General features: G+C 42.2%; 1 long non-coding RNA gene across 2 annotated transcripts; it reads left to right on the plus strand.

Moving 5' to 3' along the window:
- Window positions 1–1,126: 1,126 nt before the first annotated feature.
- On the plus strand, window positions 1,127–16,299 carry LOC109146141. 2 transcript variants are annotated; one of them, XR_002047969.2, is made up of 3 exons: window positions 1,127–1,200; window positions 15,581–15,665; window positions 16,009–16,299. It is a non-coding gene; the product is annotated as an uncharacterized LOC109146141 (long non-coding RNA). The 2 variants fall into 2 exon arrangements; XR_002047970.2 differs by having other exon boundaries at window positions 1,142–1,200; window positions 15,578–15,665.
- Window positions 16,300–16,526: the final 227 nt, after the last annotated feature.

Below are 16,526 nucleotides of genomic sequence, written 5' to 3' on the forward strand. Positions count from 1 at the left end.
TCCAGCCCCCTGGACCTTGGCCAAAGCAAGTCACGAAGGGGATATGTGCCTACAGAAGGGACTGTAGGTGGTAAGCGTGTTCTCTACTGAGCAGAGGAGGGGTAACTCAAACCTGCCCTTTAGAGTGCTCAACGTGTTCCTGTGTGCTTTTGATCATGGGTGTAACAGAACACCTATGAGCTCCACAAATAGTGGAGCTCCACAAATAGTCTCTCCAGGGCTAAACAGTCATGGGGGTTCTGCTGTTCACTGCCACAAGACGAATGCCATGGCCTCTGTACCAGCAATGTTTGTTATGGTTGCATCAGTCTAGATGACACGAGGGACTGACCATTGGTTCTTCATACAGGTGGAAAAGTTGTTTCCTCCCTGTCATTATCACACTCCACATGTGGTTATACAACCCCCTCTAGGGTCAGACTCTGCACCTTCAGCACTGGAAAGCAACGGATGTGTTTCTCTCCGTAGTGAAGGTGGCCCTGAGAGGCAAGCAGGTGTGGAACATCTGTGCCATGCTACTAAAATGTTCGAGATAAATTATGTCACTGAGAAAAAAATACTCAAACCATAATGCTCCCCTACTTAAAATGAACTAAAATTGTGTGTTTAATATAACTATATTTACAGTACTACTGTGTGCTGCAAGAAAACCATTGTAATATGAGCAAATAGTGGGGAAAAATCCTGAAAAAGCCTTAAAATGTTTTGCAGGATAAAAATTAATATTAAATGATCAATATCCTGTGATTTCCAGAATTAGTTTTTTCTTTTCCCAAAATGCCGGTCAAATGATCAGGTTTACTTCCCTTGTATAAACATTAATTTCTGTAATCTAACCACAAACCAAATAAACTCAGTCATATGCTCATATTGCAATTATCCAATTTTATTTCTATCATCATGATACTAAAAAATCATCATCTCAATTGGAATCATGTGTAAGGTGCAGTGTTTTGCTAAGAGTCTACCCTTCTTCTAGAGAGGTGAAAAGGAGAGGCAGAGATGACAGAGATAGGAAACAGGAATGACTTTTCCCAGAGTTTGGAGTGGAAGAACTGCCAATGAAAACTATATCATAAATCTGTCCTGTCCACTGGGCAGCATTATCCCTTACATGAGCTCTAAAGTTTGCTGCTGACAGGGGAAACTTCACAGCCTAAACTTTAGCCTGGGATCTCCAGGAAACTTTGGGTACCTCTGGTGAGAATTTTTGTATTATTTCTTGGGAAGAAATGCTTATGTTGGTAGCAGCTTGATTTAAAATGTTTTCTTTAAGCTTTATGTTGAAAACTGTTTATCTCTCTAAGTCTTAATTTGTTTCTGAGTGAATCAAGGGTGGCAGGAGTTTAGGGTGAATGCACTAAAGCTTTGTTTGATACTAAAGATATTGTTCTTCATGAGCTATTTATTTGTTTTTAAAGGATCTGTGTTATATTTCCTTATAAGAGTTTTATTTGCTTTTGCAAAATGAAGTGATAGGTGCTATTTTCAGATCCTTGTGTAAACTTTATGAAAAATGGTTTTGGCACGTTTTTCTTTAATTTTATCCATTTTACAGTGTCACAGTACACATAAAGTGCTTTGGGTTTGCTACTTCTTTCCCTAAAAATCATTCATTTCTAGTAGAACAGCTAAGAGAACAGGGGAAAACAGAATTGGCTTTTAAAAAGGTCGGGTGCTGTTGCCAACAGAGAGAACAAGAATGGCCACGAGATGGTAGCAGTCTGTCAGGGAAGGGCAGGAGATGGCTCTGAGCTTCCCTTCTTGATCCAGGGAGGCAAGTGCTTCCTGTGTGCCTTGTACCTTAGGGTGGAACATTTGCGGTGTACAAGCAGAACTATTTCAGAACTGTGTTTTGAATTATTTCGCTCTGAGGTAATCTCGTGTGAGGTAAAGCAATGAAGAGTAGCACCACAGGCTGGTGCGACATGACTCAAAGAAGGATGCCAAGTGCAAATCCATTTTCAAATTGCCGGTGTAAGCTGACATCTGTGATTGTGTGCTGCTGTGAGGCCTTGGCTGGCTCGTTCAGTCCTCCTTTTTGGGCTGTCCTCATGGCATCCAGAATGGCACAGCCCCAGGCTGCAGAGTGTTGACCTGCCATAGACTCCTTCTGCCCTCTTTGATCTGTTCAGAGCAATATAAGGGGTTAAATTCATACCACTCGGCTTTGTGAGAGATCGGGTGTCATCCACTCTCCCCTGGCTGACATAAACTTCATGTTCATAGGAAAAGACAGTGAAAACTCCATCCTGTGCCCTGTCTGATTTGACAGAAATGCTGTCATATGCCCACACGTGATCAAGATTAAACTTTTGCAGCATACTGATCTGTCAGTGTGCAAACCCCTATTAATTGCACAAACACACAGTTTTGGGGGGAAAAAACCAAAGTTTTTTCTTCTGCTGCTTCTGCTGTAAGATAAAAGAGAAAGGGAGCTTCTGACAGATTGCTGAGGCAGAGAACTGCAAGGATCATTTTGGGTTGCAATTACCAGAAAAGATACAAGAGATTGTTCTGTAAACCATTTCACTGTGAATTCTGGCAGAATTTCATCCTTTTTTCATGCATGGAATTTAGGGGAAGGTGCGTGAGGGCTGACAACACTAATCTATCTTGTGTCTGTCCTACGTCGTGCCTGAGTGAGGTTATTGTGTGTCAGCAGGACTTAATATAAAAGCAACATTCAATTTACAACATTACAAAGTTAATTTAACTCTGCAGGGAAGACGAGCCCTGCATTTCTTGTTGCATTTCTATGTACAAATGCTGGTTGTGCTGCAAATAAGAGCAGTTTCATTTGGGCATGGCACTCAGATGTGAATGCTCAAACACCTTCCAGCATGCAGTTTAAATATGTCAAAGCCAGCAAAACAGTATCAGTATTTGTATTGAGCCAACTTTCATGGCCATCTGCTTACTGAGAGCCATAACAAACCGTCTGAACTGCCTTTTCTTCCATGAAGTCCATCTTTTGTGCAAATTTTTCTCCTCAGTGCTAATGATTTAAATACCTGTTCATTACTCAGTAAGACTCTGTCCCTGGAGGCAAAGAAGGAGTCTAAATGTCACTTTATGTTGCAATAATGAAGACTTGGTTTGTGTGAGGTGCCTTTCGCCCAGTGCAAACATGCACACATGCTTTAAATTTCTCTGGGTTTCTATAGGACTATTCTTAGCAGCACAGTGAAACGTGCTAATGTTAAACATGCTACAGAGAAGGTTCAAAATAAATCATGTCTTGAATTGACCTGATTCCTTTCTTTGCTGTTTTCCTTTGGCTATAATATAGCTTATGAAAAGATAAAATGCTGCACTGAAAGTTTGTTTCAGTTTGTTCCTCTCTGATGCAACCATTGACACATTTTCCTATTTCTGACTTAATTTCCATGTTTTGCTTTGATTGCACAAGTCTCAGAGGTGCATCCTCCATTTTACAGAAAGCAAACTGTTTAAGAATATATGTATTCCAGATACTTCTAGCTAAATAAAAATAATATACTCTCTGGATACTTACACGACTGACTTACTTAAGGGATTTAGTAAATCTCTATGAATTTTTACAGGTATTTGAGAAGCTCCATGTCAGGCAAGCTCCATTAAATCCAGTTATTTCTACTTTGTTCTTTTCTGCTCTTTGCAGACATTTTATTCACTCGGGCCATCTCACAGCATGACATCCCTAGCAGCCAATACTGATCTTGTGTCCGTGCTTAGGTTTCTTCTTTTTTTTTTCCAGCTCCAACTTTAATAAGCCTCCTGGGCTTTCTTTGAAGATTTCATTTGCAAGTGCAAAGAAACCCTTGTGTATTAAAAGTCTTCTATGTGGATTAAAAATATTTTAAAAGACTTTATTTTAAAGACTAAACATAATAGTTCTTGAAGATATGTGGAGCTGGGTACTTGACACACACCTGAACTCAAGCCTGCTGTACAGAAAAAGTAAAAAAAAATTTAAAATATTTTTCTGCTTTCTTCAACAAGTTGCTTTGAGCCTGTCTTAATGTTTAAATTCCTTTCTCTGTTTACTGAGCTATAAAGGAGGTCTGTAAATATGTTTCTTCCCTATTTTCCTCCAAATCTTCTGGTTCTTGTATATATAAAAAAGTTTCCTCACATACTTGGGGAATAATTCTAATATTTTTCTTTGTAACTTCAATCTGTTTTAAAGTCTAGGCTGAAGTTCTTGAGACATGTTGAAACAACGTGAGATCCCCTGAAAGGAAATCTGAAATGTCATGGTACGAACCTGGCCTTGCAATGCCAGAAAGTTTGCAAGCAACAATAAATGCCTTTTTCTGAGGCAACCCTGTTTTAACACAAATGCTTGCCCATATCATGTTACTGTAGTCCAGCACAATCCCTTGAGAGAAATGGGCAGTGCTGAGAAACTTTTGGAAATGGTTGGGGAAAAAAGGAGTCACAGAAAATGGGCAGTGACCACACATGGATCTTACTGCTCCTGCACATGATCTCCAGGGATCAGGAGTGTCTTTTTGTATATGGTTGGGCAGTGCTTAGCACAGCAAAGCTTTGAACCCTGCTAAAGGTTTTTGGATGTTATGGCAATGCCAGTAAATATTGTGCTATTTAACCAACAGTTATTGTAGTGCTTTCAGATTTTGTTTTGTTCCCACAGGTTTTATTTTTATCCACATTCCTCAGCTATGTGTTGGTGACAGTGACTATCACTGTCATTGTTTTGCCAGGATTGGTCCTCACTGCATTCCAGTCTACTTTATTTTTGGATTCTGAGTATGGCACTGACCTCTAATCACATGCAAATGCCCGTGTCTGAGCTAGACACCTTAGGGTTTTTCCCTTGTTCGTGAAGAGTTAATCAGTGTTGCTGAGACTAGAGCACAACTCATCTCATGCTGAAGCAGATGCCTGTGTTTGGTTAGATGAATATGTCTTTCAGCTCCAGCGGTTTTGTTGACTAGATCCTCCTTGGCAGTCATGCTGTAGGTACCTAAAGCCAGGAGAGATGAATCCCGTCCTTGGAGACCTGTACCATGCTGCCTGTGTAACCAAGCATAGGAAGATGATGTGTGAAGGGGGCTCAATCCAACCCCCATCAGAGGGCTGGGGGCTGCAGGGGCTGTCCCCCCATCCAGCAAAGCGGCTCCTCTAGATTTTTACTGTTCTGTGAATCTGTCATAACCATGTCCACAGAGATGGTCACATCTAGGGCAGAACTTGAGCTCCAGATAATAATTCCTCTCCCTTTTTCCCTCTGCCACATTTTCCCTCCCTGCCCTGTCCTCCCCTTCCCTTTGGCTAATCCCTGCTGCTGTTGCCCGTGCCATGCTTGTGTCCACACGGTCTTCTACCCAGACTACCAGTTTTCTACTGGTTTCACTGATTTTTCACAGGACATTTTTCACTTGTCTTTTTCTAACTTCAGGGGCAGCAGGAGTAAGAGAAATTCCTTCCTCAGCTTCTGAAAGAGCTTAGAACATAAGGGCCAGCCCCAAGGTTTCACAACACTCTTGTTGTGTTTCGGCTATCTTCCGACAGTGAACCCTAGGGAAGGATTCAGGGCAAGCCCACAGTGGTGCTTCCAGCCTTCAGAGGTCTGACTCAAAACCTTTCTAAATCAGAGAGATTACCTTGGGGTCTAAGTACATGAACAAGAACAAGGTAGGGACGTGGCAGTCTGTCTAGGGCTGATGTGTCTAATCCCTTCTCCTTCCTCCTCACTCTTGACTTGACATCGCTGGCTGTGTGGCTGTTTTGTAAACTTGGGGTTTACTTAATAACTCAATTACTTTTTCTGATTTTTTAAAATGAAATAATAATTAATTTTTCCTTAGCTATAAACTCCACAGAGATTGGCTGTACTCAGAGAACAGAGAAGTTAATGAAAGCATTGCCATCTGGGGTGATTAGGGCCTGGTGGAAGAGCAGTGGTAGCAGGGCTGATGTGTTTTAGTATTAGTACAGTGTCTGAGTTTGTGACTTGCAGCAAAGATTGCCTCTGATTTAATACTCAGCCATCCAGGATATGGAAGCCCTGGGATAACCAGGTTCTGAAGGGTCTTGTGTCTTAGAAAGATCTCTAAGGTAAGATACAGTGCAGCTAGAAGTCTTCCTTCCCTCTGTTACACCCCAAAATTGTAGAATGCAGGCTGATTGTGAGCAACAATATGACACCAGTGCTGGAGGAACAGTGACCAGCTTTCCAGAATGGCAGGGGAGGAAGTGAGAAAAGCTGATGGGGAAGATGCTTTAGGGAGCGAAAAATTTTGTTTTACAAAAGGGAAGGTGAGCAGGCAGTACGTGCCTACTGATGGCAAGCTCTGATCCTACAGCACTGCATCAATAAGCAGGAGCTTTTAGAGATCAGCTATCCTGATTGCATAGCATCTTAAAGACCATGAACTCGGATTTAAATTTCCACAGCACAAGAGATGGAAAAATATTTTGTTATTTTCTCGTTTACTTCTTTGTGGAAGCTTGTTGTGTAGAGGTGATGTGGTCTGTGTAAAATACTCTGCATCCCTTCAGTGATTTCTGGACTGGCACATGGCTGTCATGTCTGTAGTTCATAGCTCAGATGTACTGGGCTGGCTCCAGTTAGAGCTGCAATGCCTGAGCAGTGCTGTGCTGAGATAGCAGTCTGAACCTAGAGAACAGCACAGCAGTTTCACTGGTGACTCCTTTTCTCTGCAGGAAAATTAGCTGACCAGGCTACTGTGCTGAGGTGATAGGCTGTTTCTCAATGCAGAGCTATTTTGCTGGGCATTAACTTTGTAGCCTTTGCACCAGGCTCTGTTGCCTGTTTCTGCACCAAACAGAGCTGTGGTATAACAGACAACATGACAAATACTAAGACAGCTGAGGTTATTTTAGTCTCTCTGTTGCAAGATAGCTGTACCCAGATTAGGACAACATGGAGTAGATCTGGTGATGCTTAATGAGTCAAGAAGATCTGGGGCTGGCTGTGTAAATCAGCATAGCAGATCTGTAATGCAAAAACCAAAAAGTTCAACAATGTTCCTACTTTTAAGGTAAAAGCAAAGCCTCTTGGCTCACTGAAATGACAACAGCTGAAATAAAGTATCACTGAAAGGTGATGAAACCACTGCACTAGCTTTAAGCTATCTGGCATGGATGCTGCTGAGAAAATTGGTGCAGCAGCAAGAATTCTGCATGGACTGCAAAATGCTGCTGAGAAGCTATATAAAATTACCATAGGTTCATGTTTCAGCTAGTTGAAACACTTATAGCCCAGAAAGTAGTATGTATGAAACAAGTTCCTGCTCTTTACGTGGCTTCATGGACTTTTCTAGCCTGCCTCCAACCTTGGATGAATTCTTCTATCTTTTCCCTAAACATTTCAAAATTTTTTTCTAGTGGGCTGACCATGAAATCAAAGCATAGTGACAAGCATCTTGCTTGCCTTGATTGTTTTTCCTGGATTCTTTAGAAATAGTTCATGAAGTCCCTGCAGACTGTAGACCACAGACTGAAAATCATTTAATAATTCTCTTTGCTTGTGCCTTGCATGTTCCTGGGACACAGCATGCCCTTCAGCAGAAAAATCAGGGTGTTGCCTCACAATTAATAACCTTTAATAGGTTATTTGAGACAGAAAGTGTGGTTTTCAGGTCAAGACAGTGGAGCATGCATGACAAAAAGCACCTGATAGACAACAAAAGGTCTATGTGACATTTAGATTATGATAATGAATTATGTTCTTAATTTCTTTTTGCATTCAAACATTTTCTTGGTGAGGTGAGGTGAGAGCTAAGTGAGTTTGTACAGTGGAAAGCACTGGTTCCTCCACTGTGGCTAGGCTGGGTTTTTTAATGTTAAATTTGGGTTAGAAACAGTCTGTGGCTGCTGCTTTCTTCTTCAGTTATATTTTTAAATTTTGGCAAAGCCTCATAGTCTTGAAGATGTTTATTTTTATAGATTTCAGAAAACAAAATAAATAAAAACAAGCTATTTGTATCTCTGTGCTTGTATAATTCCAAGTCCTGACTATGACTTCCTCTGGTCAAAACCAGGACCCAGCAGCTGTTTTCTTCTGCAGTTTTGGAAAATACTTGAATAATACTTGATAATGTTAAAGGTACAAAATATTTTCACAAAACCCCTTGTCTTTGCTTCCAGGAAGAGGAAGCTCTTATTTATGGAACAGCTGCCAAAAGATGAAACTCATGTTATAACACTGCTTTTTTCCAAGTAAGTCCATCCCAGCAGCTGGGGAGGGGCTTACTACTCATTTTCCTACTCTAGGAAATACTTCCATGTAGGGAGAATTTATCCTGACATACAAAGATGTCATTGTGGATGAGCATCATGGACCCCTCTGTGCTGCTCCTGGCACCAGGTACTATAGTATTGCTCCCCTTCTGCGTGACAGGATGGGTTGTGGGAGGCAGCTGGACTCCTTATGCTCTGCATTCGGATGTCAGGTACTACTAATCCTATGATTCCTCTTTCATCAGCTTTGGAAAAGCCTCTAAATGTTTCTATGGATGGGGAACTTCCCTGTGTTTCAGAGTCAGAAATGGGAAGCTCAAAAGGTTTTTTACTTCTCACAACCTGACTCAGAATGATTTTGCCTCAAGGCTGGAGAAGCATGAGCTAGTAGTGCAGAAGTTTTAGGGCTCAGTTTTTGCAGAGACTCTTGAAGAATGCCATTGTCATTAAAGCAGCTTGCTGATATTTCTGGCTCTAAAAAGTCCAATAAAAATTTTAATGGGAAAACATACCAAAGTCACCCTTATTTTCTGTATTTATAGCTCCAGTTCTCACAATACACCACTGACATTTCTGTCTAACCATACAAGGCTGCATCCTCGATAAGGACATCTCTGTGTTGACATCTTCTGAAGTCTGGCATGGCCAGGAGCTGAGTGCCCAGCACTGTGTACAGAGGGGAAGCCAGGCACAGTAACCCTCGGAGGAACAGCAGGCAGAACCAGGACAAGCACATCGGGAGCCCCAAGAGTGCAGAACAGCCTTGGCAGCCACTGCCACCATCCTCCAAAGGGAGCTTAAAGGAGGCAGCTGAGTGCAGGGCATGGGGAGTGAGAATTGGAGAGGGTGCCCCCTCCCACACCTGCAGCCTTGCTGCCTCTAGCACTGGAACAAGAGCAAGGCTACTACTCACTGCAAATCTGAGACATGGCCTTGCTTCTACAGCTGGACTTTGCTCTGAGGGAATGGGGGTGTCCTAGCTACCCTCTTGTTAATGAAACCTTATTTGCCACAAATAAATTAGTAGCATCTCTCCATTTGAATCCCTTGGGGATCTGCAGTTCTCCCTCTGCTTCTGTTATACCAAGTCTGGACCCTGCCTGCTGGACAGAGCACCTGTTGGGTTAATCACCCAGTTTCTGTCCTAGGTGTGTCCTGCCAGCTTTTCCGAGGCAATAATTCCCCACCTAAACTTTGTTTTGAATAACCCACAAAATGTAATATGCTCAGTTAAGATATTAGTGAGCATGAGGCAGTCTCGTCCTCTGGTTTCCCACAGATGGCTAAAACATTTAACCAGCTGCTACCTCGTCTTCTCTAAAATGTTCCTTCTCGCTAATTATGTAATGAAGGCTAAGAACTTTATGTCTCTTTCCACAGTAAAGCCCTCAGCCCCATTGTTTCAATGAACCTAGATGGGTTTTACCGGTGGGATCAGCTGCCAACACTCTAGAGAAGCTGGAGGTTGACACTTGGGGTGGTGATGCCTCAAACACAAAATGTGGAAAGAGACTACTTGCTGGAAGAAAACACAGTTCCTTGAAACAGCGCACACAAGACCACCCGAGCTTCTCCCAAGGACCCAGAAAGTTGGTCTTGTGACCAGCTGCAGTAAATGTGGAGACTTATGGGAACAAGGTCAATTTTCAGCAGTTATGGTTCTGATCCTTTGTGTAGAGAATGGCTGTGAATTGTATTTTTTTAATCTTGAAACTACTGCTGGAACAGAGTAATTGTAAAGATTATTTTATCTGTTCACAGGAAATTTATTTAACCAACTTCCAGTAACTTCTACTTATCTTCACCATATCCTATCTGAATTTTTTAAATGCTGCTCTTAAGTAACACTGACTTAAAAGAAAAACCCCCTCCCTCTGCATTTTGTAACTGTATTTAAATATAGAAGGTGTCTCGACCTCTCTAGGTAAGAAATAATATGGCGTTTTAATAGTTTTCAAGTAACAATGTTCTAAATTGGAAGCCAGCATTTGCAGCTGATTACCACTGGCCAAAAAAATGAATGACCACAACATCCTCTGCTTTGGAGCACCAAAAGTAATAGGAATAGGTTACTTTTGTCAATATAATATTCTTGTCTCTTCCAAGGGAAGCACTGAGGAAACTTGCAGGTAGCAGCAAGTGAAATGAGGTGGGGGTTTTTATGCATTCTGAGAGAGAAAGGTCATGGATCTATTTATTCCTCTTTTAGGTATGAGGGTTTATTGTGTGAACTCCTTTACTAAGGGTACCACAGATAGTGAAGGTCTCTATAGGTTCAGAAAGTGTCTCAAAGCATCATGAAGGAAAAAATTACCAAGTGCTATTGTACACAAAGACATCAGCTCTGGCTCAGGATGTCCTTGGGTGCAAATCACTGGAAGCTACTAGATATGTTAGTGACATGCTGTTATGTACATAATTTGTATCTTGTCCTTTGCAACCATTACTGGCTACATCTGGAGGCAAAGTACTGGGTCTGAGGGACTTTTTTTCTGATTTGGTAGAGACTTTTAATTCTTGTGCTTTTCTGGACATTTCTCATTTAAATTCGACACACAGTGTCTAGTGAAGACCTGTTTTGCCTGTTCGATACCAACAGGCTAGAAATTTTGCAGTGCCTGTGTCAGGCTCAATGGCATTAGTTTAACATACATGCCAATCTCCATTCTTCCAAATACTTTTGTATGAATATACAGATTATCACATCCAAACACATGAGTTCTTGCTCATGGGATCCCACCTGTGCACCAGTGGGTAAGCATGGGTATTAGATTGTCAAATACAGCTGGTGTCATCCTAATGATGTCCTGTACAGTCCTGACTTGAAAGCTTCTCCAGTGGTCCTGCACAGGAGGTCTGAAATACCTGAGCCACAGATGTTACCCTCAGCATATCTATCCACCTTCCTGTCACACACTCTTGGTTTGAAGACCTACAAGGCACAGATAATGTGGAAAGTTGTTTCTGAGTTTCATTATTGCCTCTGTGAGAAATTAGCAATGTGGTTCTTATCTCAATCTGCCAAACCAGCCACCAGATATGATTTTACTTTTCTGCTGCATGTAAGAAAGACTCATTTCCTATCAGAAATATGTTCCCATGAAGACATTTCTGGGTTTGATCAAATGGCCTTTTGGCTATCTCTTTAGTAAACCAAAGAGGGGTTAAGGACCCTGATGAAATATAATGAAGCTGTTTAGGGTTACTGAGTACTGTTCAGCAGCTGAGCTGCAACAATGAGTAGTGCTTGTGCTCTGAGCTTGCTGCAAGCAGGGATGATATGTGCAAGCCTAAGTCACCATGAACTGTATTTTATTTGACAATTGGAGCAGCCAAAGAAGTCACCTTCTCTAACCCAGTCAGTGAGCAGCAACTTTTAAAGCAACCCCCTTGATTTGGATTTGTGTCTGAGCTTAGGACTGATTTGCCTTCTCTGTGTACATTCAGTGCCTTGTCACAAAGCTCGAGGGACTGAAGGGACTATGAGACAGGTTTCTCATTTTTAAGTAAGGTCAGAGTGAAGACACTTGAAGGGCAGAGAATGGGTTTTGCACTGTTACATAGCTCCTGGCCACAATTACAGTTTGAAAACAAGCCAGAGGATTTGTACTATTGGGAATACTTGGGACATTTATTTGATGTTCAGAGAGAAATTCCAGGTGGTGCCCACAGTATGACTTTTCTCAGACCTTTGAAAGAGGTGACTTAAAATTTCCTCTATAACTAAATAATTATAACAAGCAACAACTTCCTCCTGTTTGCAATTTAGTTCATATTAAATTTATCTCTACCATTTTTGTCTGAAGGAACTTGGGAATCCAGTTCATAATTGGCTCATTTAGATAGATCAAGAGATAACGTTCTTCTGAGAGTAGGCACCCAAAGGCTTCAAGCTTCTCATGTTGGATCACTGTATCAGCCCTGGGCCAGAGTAGTGAGGGTAAGGAAATGTTTCTTCCTGAAGAGTTTATCAACAGCATCTTGGGATCAGGGTAGCTAATTATTCCAGTTAGATGCTGCTTGAAGCTCTGAAATTCTTATGAATGCAGATTCTATATACATGGAAAAGCTATTGTAAGATAATATAAAACCATAAAGCCTTTTCTGTCAGGTAGTTCAGTGGTTTGCAGCAGGTTGGGTTTTTTTTGGAGATTGACCTGATCCAAAGCTTGTGGAAGTCAGTGCAAAAACTCCAAAGAGAATCCTGGCTTTAATTCAAGGAATTAAGTTGTATGCCTTAATGCCATAGGATATTATTGCACTAAAGAGCTTATTAAGATTAAAATGGGATTAGGCATTACTGTGAATGAATGCAAAAAGTTTACATCGCTGGGATAAAGCTTCAAAGCTTTATGCCACCTTTCAGGGAAATGGTTCCAGACTGAAGCAAAGAAAAAAAAAATTACATATCATAGCATTACACACAACAAGGTGCACATTGTGCCTTCCAAAGTGAGAAATCGGTGGGATGTGGAACTAAAATGTTACTGTATTTTCCAAAGAAGCAGTTCTCACTGAAGAGTGAAATGAAAATATCTTGTGTGCTTCCATGCTCTTTGTTTTGAGCTTGAGATTTTTGCTGGTTTTGTCACATTTATTTTTTAGCAGCTAAGAACACAGCATCTTACTTTGTGTCTTGTTATCAGAAGCTTACAGATGGCTGCTAAGCAGAGCTTCCTATGTATTTAGCTTTGATATTGTAATGCATGAATTTCCTACGAAAAGCAAACTTATTTTCTATACATCACTAGTGTGTAGCTTGAGAGACAGCAGTGGAGATGGCCCAGGGTGACTGCCCTGACTCCTGCAGGAACTATGCCTGTTCTGTGCCAGATGCTCTCTGCAGGGGATTCTTGGTTACTTTCTACAACGCAGTCACAAATGTACTAAGTATCAGAGCCTTCCCAGTTCCCATGGGGCCAAGAGTCCAGTTTTCCCAAGGAAGGTATTTGTCAGGACTTCTTGACAACAGCTACTTAATATTTTGATATTATTTTCAGATAGTTTTTACTTGTTTCATCCTTGCTAATATTTGTCCTCCGTTGTTATCTATACCCTACAACTACCTCTGGGTGGGAATCATAACTCCATTTGACTATTTCAGGGGGCTGTGCATGCTGGAACAACTTCCCTGATGCCTGTGGAGTCCTTACTCCTCCTTTCTTCATTTTTGTTTACTCTTCATCCCCCTTCTACATGAGTTCAAAATACAGAACAGTTCATCACCTTCTGTCCTCAAAATGCCTAGAACTGAATGGAGCCTTCTGGATGGGGATGCAGTGGTGTTAAGATCCTCTCAGATTTATCATAATATAGCTCCTTGTGGTACTCTTTCAGTATAGGCAGCTTTGGTTCACAATTGCTTCATTTGCTGACCATATTTCATTCCAATGTAATTGCTGACTTGCTTTCCCTTCGCTCTTGTCTGAGACTGGTGCTTACCAGATCATCTAGCTTAAGGTTTGTGTTTGAAAGGACTTTCCCCGATGCCTCCATCTGCATGTTCCTCACCCCAGCTGTCTACATGTGACCTGGCCACGTACGGACATTTTCAAGACTGACTGTGCTGCATCTCTGCAGTGCCCCCTTATTAGTGAAGTTCAGTATCCACAGGCTGGAGCAACGCTCTTGGAGAACAGGGTTATAACTGATTTGTTAGTGATGTACTTATGAAGTGCTTAGCATGGAAAGACCTTGATCCCAGAGAATGTTTCTGGTAAAACTGCAGTTGCTAAAGCCAGATCTAATACAACTTGCTGTTTTCCACATGGCTGGCCTGTGGGAAGAGGTGGAATAAAGTTGAGTTGTGAGCTGTAAAAGCTGCCTGCAGAGGCACATGGCAGCACAAAGGAGCACATGGCAGCACACAGAGGCTTGTCTCCGCCGGACCCTGGGGGGAGGAGGTGTCACAGGGCAGACCCCTACGGAGAGGAGCCTGCCGGGAGCTGATGGACAGTGAACAGCGAGTGATCACCCCATAGAAGGCAGTGTGTTGCTGATGTGGCAACACGGGATAGGTCACGTAGTGAGAATTGCCATGTAAGGAAATACTGTGCCTTAGAAAATTGTATAAAACCAGCTCATTCCTTTGAATAAACGATTCAGATTCCCTGCCTGTCTGGGTCTGTGCCTCAGTCGCCGACATTGGCCTTCTGTTATTTTTCTTCCCTTACTTTCAGACTTGCAGCCAGTTCCCTGGTGCAGACAGATGCAAGATTGTTATGCCCATGCCAGCATGCCAGCTGTCTGGATGATACAAATTTGAGCTGGCTTGAATCCAGATAGCTCTTGTGAGATGAGCAAATGAGTTTGCCTTCTCCTTGTGCCTAGAGAAACCAATGTGGTGTTTTGATCAAGCAATGGGAGTTTGTGCCTCAGGTCACTGGTGGGGCAGAAACTTCTGCATGGCTGAGAAACTGGCCTTGCCTCCCATCTGCCTCTAGGCTGCTGTGCCCCTCTGCAGCCCCTGTAAGCCTGCCTAGGTCACACTTCCAAGAGATGTGTTCCAGCAGCCTGCAAGGGTGGTGTTTTTAATGATCCTGGGATTTCTATCTGTTGCTCCTTTTGGTGTCCTGTCCAGAAGTGAGGGGAAGTAAAACACAGGTTTATTGAGGTCTCCTAATAGCACAAGATACAGATTTTCCCATTGATGTTATTCCTGCTTACCTACTCTATCACCCATGATTACAAGGTCATTGTGGTGGTAGTTTGGAGCTCCCACACTTTGATGTGTTTTTCTGCAAGCTCTCTTTCTTCCTGGATGGTTGTGCAGCTGCTGTCTTCCAGAGAGAGCAAGGTCTCTGGTAAGGAACCAAGTTCAGCTTGCTCAGTGCTTTGTAAATAGTTTGTACCTTGTGTGGATGCTCTTGTTCAGTATCATAACAGGCTCAGAATTCCTGCAAGTGCTCCTTGGCCAGCTGCAGTCTGGCACAGGCCACAGGGCAAAGCCCTGTGTACAGCTTTGTCAGGCAGCTTCCTGGGGCTTCACCACGTTCCTTCTCCGTGGTCTCCATCTTCTTGAAGGAATCTTTCCTTCCTGTGCACTTTTCCTGTGCTGACCACTGTCCTGACCAAGTTCTCAGGGTACCAAAAGCACTCCCAGTGCCCCCCTGTCTAAAGTCCTACTCTTCATAGGGTAGTTCTTACTTAGGGTAGTGACTTACTTCTGTCATATCCCTTGTCTGCTCTGCCATCTGGACAGTCTGCTGTATGTTGAGTATGTGCTGGTCATTGCTATGCTTGGCCACTTCATTTACAGCTTGAGGAATGTGAGAGGCCCTCAGAAAAATGCCAGAGGCAAGAAAGTGTTTGCAAATTCCTGAAGGCAATGAGCCTTGATAAAGAAGGTATTCTTTTCACCCAGCAGGAGCAGAAACGACCAAAATTCGCACCACAATTATGCTAAACTTCAAGAAGAGGAACAACATAAATCGTGAGAGAACATGTTAAAGGTAAGTTGCAACTGACAGAATTCAATTGTTATATACCCCCAGCACAGAGGCTTCAGCCATCCCACTCCCTCCAGGTGGATCACAGTCGGTGTGGAAAAAGCTCAAAGCCATAGATGCTCCCTACCTTGGGCTGTCAGAACAAACTTTGGAGGGGCAGGTGCCTGACATTAGGGTACTAAACTGGTCCCAGCTTCAGCAGCCCTGACAGCACTATGGGGACTGGGAATAAGGTTTCAAAGTTAAGCAGTCTGGTATGAGGAAATTCCAGAGTTGAGCACATTTATAAGCATGTGATACTATCTTTTATTTTAGTCGCATAATCTTCTGTTCTTTTTTTTTTCAGATCTGTCTAGGTTTGCATCACAGTGGTGTGGTGATGCTGAAACAGACTGTTGGCTGGAATAACCTGCCCACCCTACGGAGCATTACATAAATGCTCTCAAAAATACAGACTTCCTGTTGCTCAGATCTCCAATCTGAGGCCCTGGATCTTACTGTCTGGGTGAGATCTGGCTCAGAGAGAATGAGATTCACTAATGAGTACTTACAGATGCAACCACAGCTAATGACAGTTGCATTTTAAACTTCAAGATAAACTGTAAAATACTCTGAAAAATCAGGTATTGAAGACCTAAAGGTGGTGAGTACTGTTAATTTACCTAACTCCTAAAAACCCACTTATAAAATAGAAAAATGCCCCACAAAACACAGAGTGATAATGTCATTTTTTAGCCTACACCTTATTGATCCATATCATAGGAAAATGTGACAGTGGCTTGATACTGAGTGAGGTGCTGATTTGAAAACTTTTGGAGCATGGTAATTTTGTACTAATGCTCTTCAGATCTCCTGAAGCATCCA

The sequence above is a fragment of the Corvus cornix genome, chromosome 1A, assembly GCF_000738735.6.
Source record: "Corvus cornix cornix isolate S_Up_H32 chromosome 1A, ASM73873v5, whole genome shotgun sequence".
Lineage (NCBI taxonomy): Eukaryota > Metazoa > Chordata > Aves > Passeriformes > Corvidae > Corvus > Corvus cornix.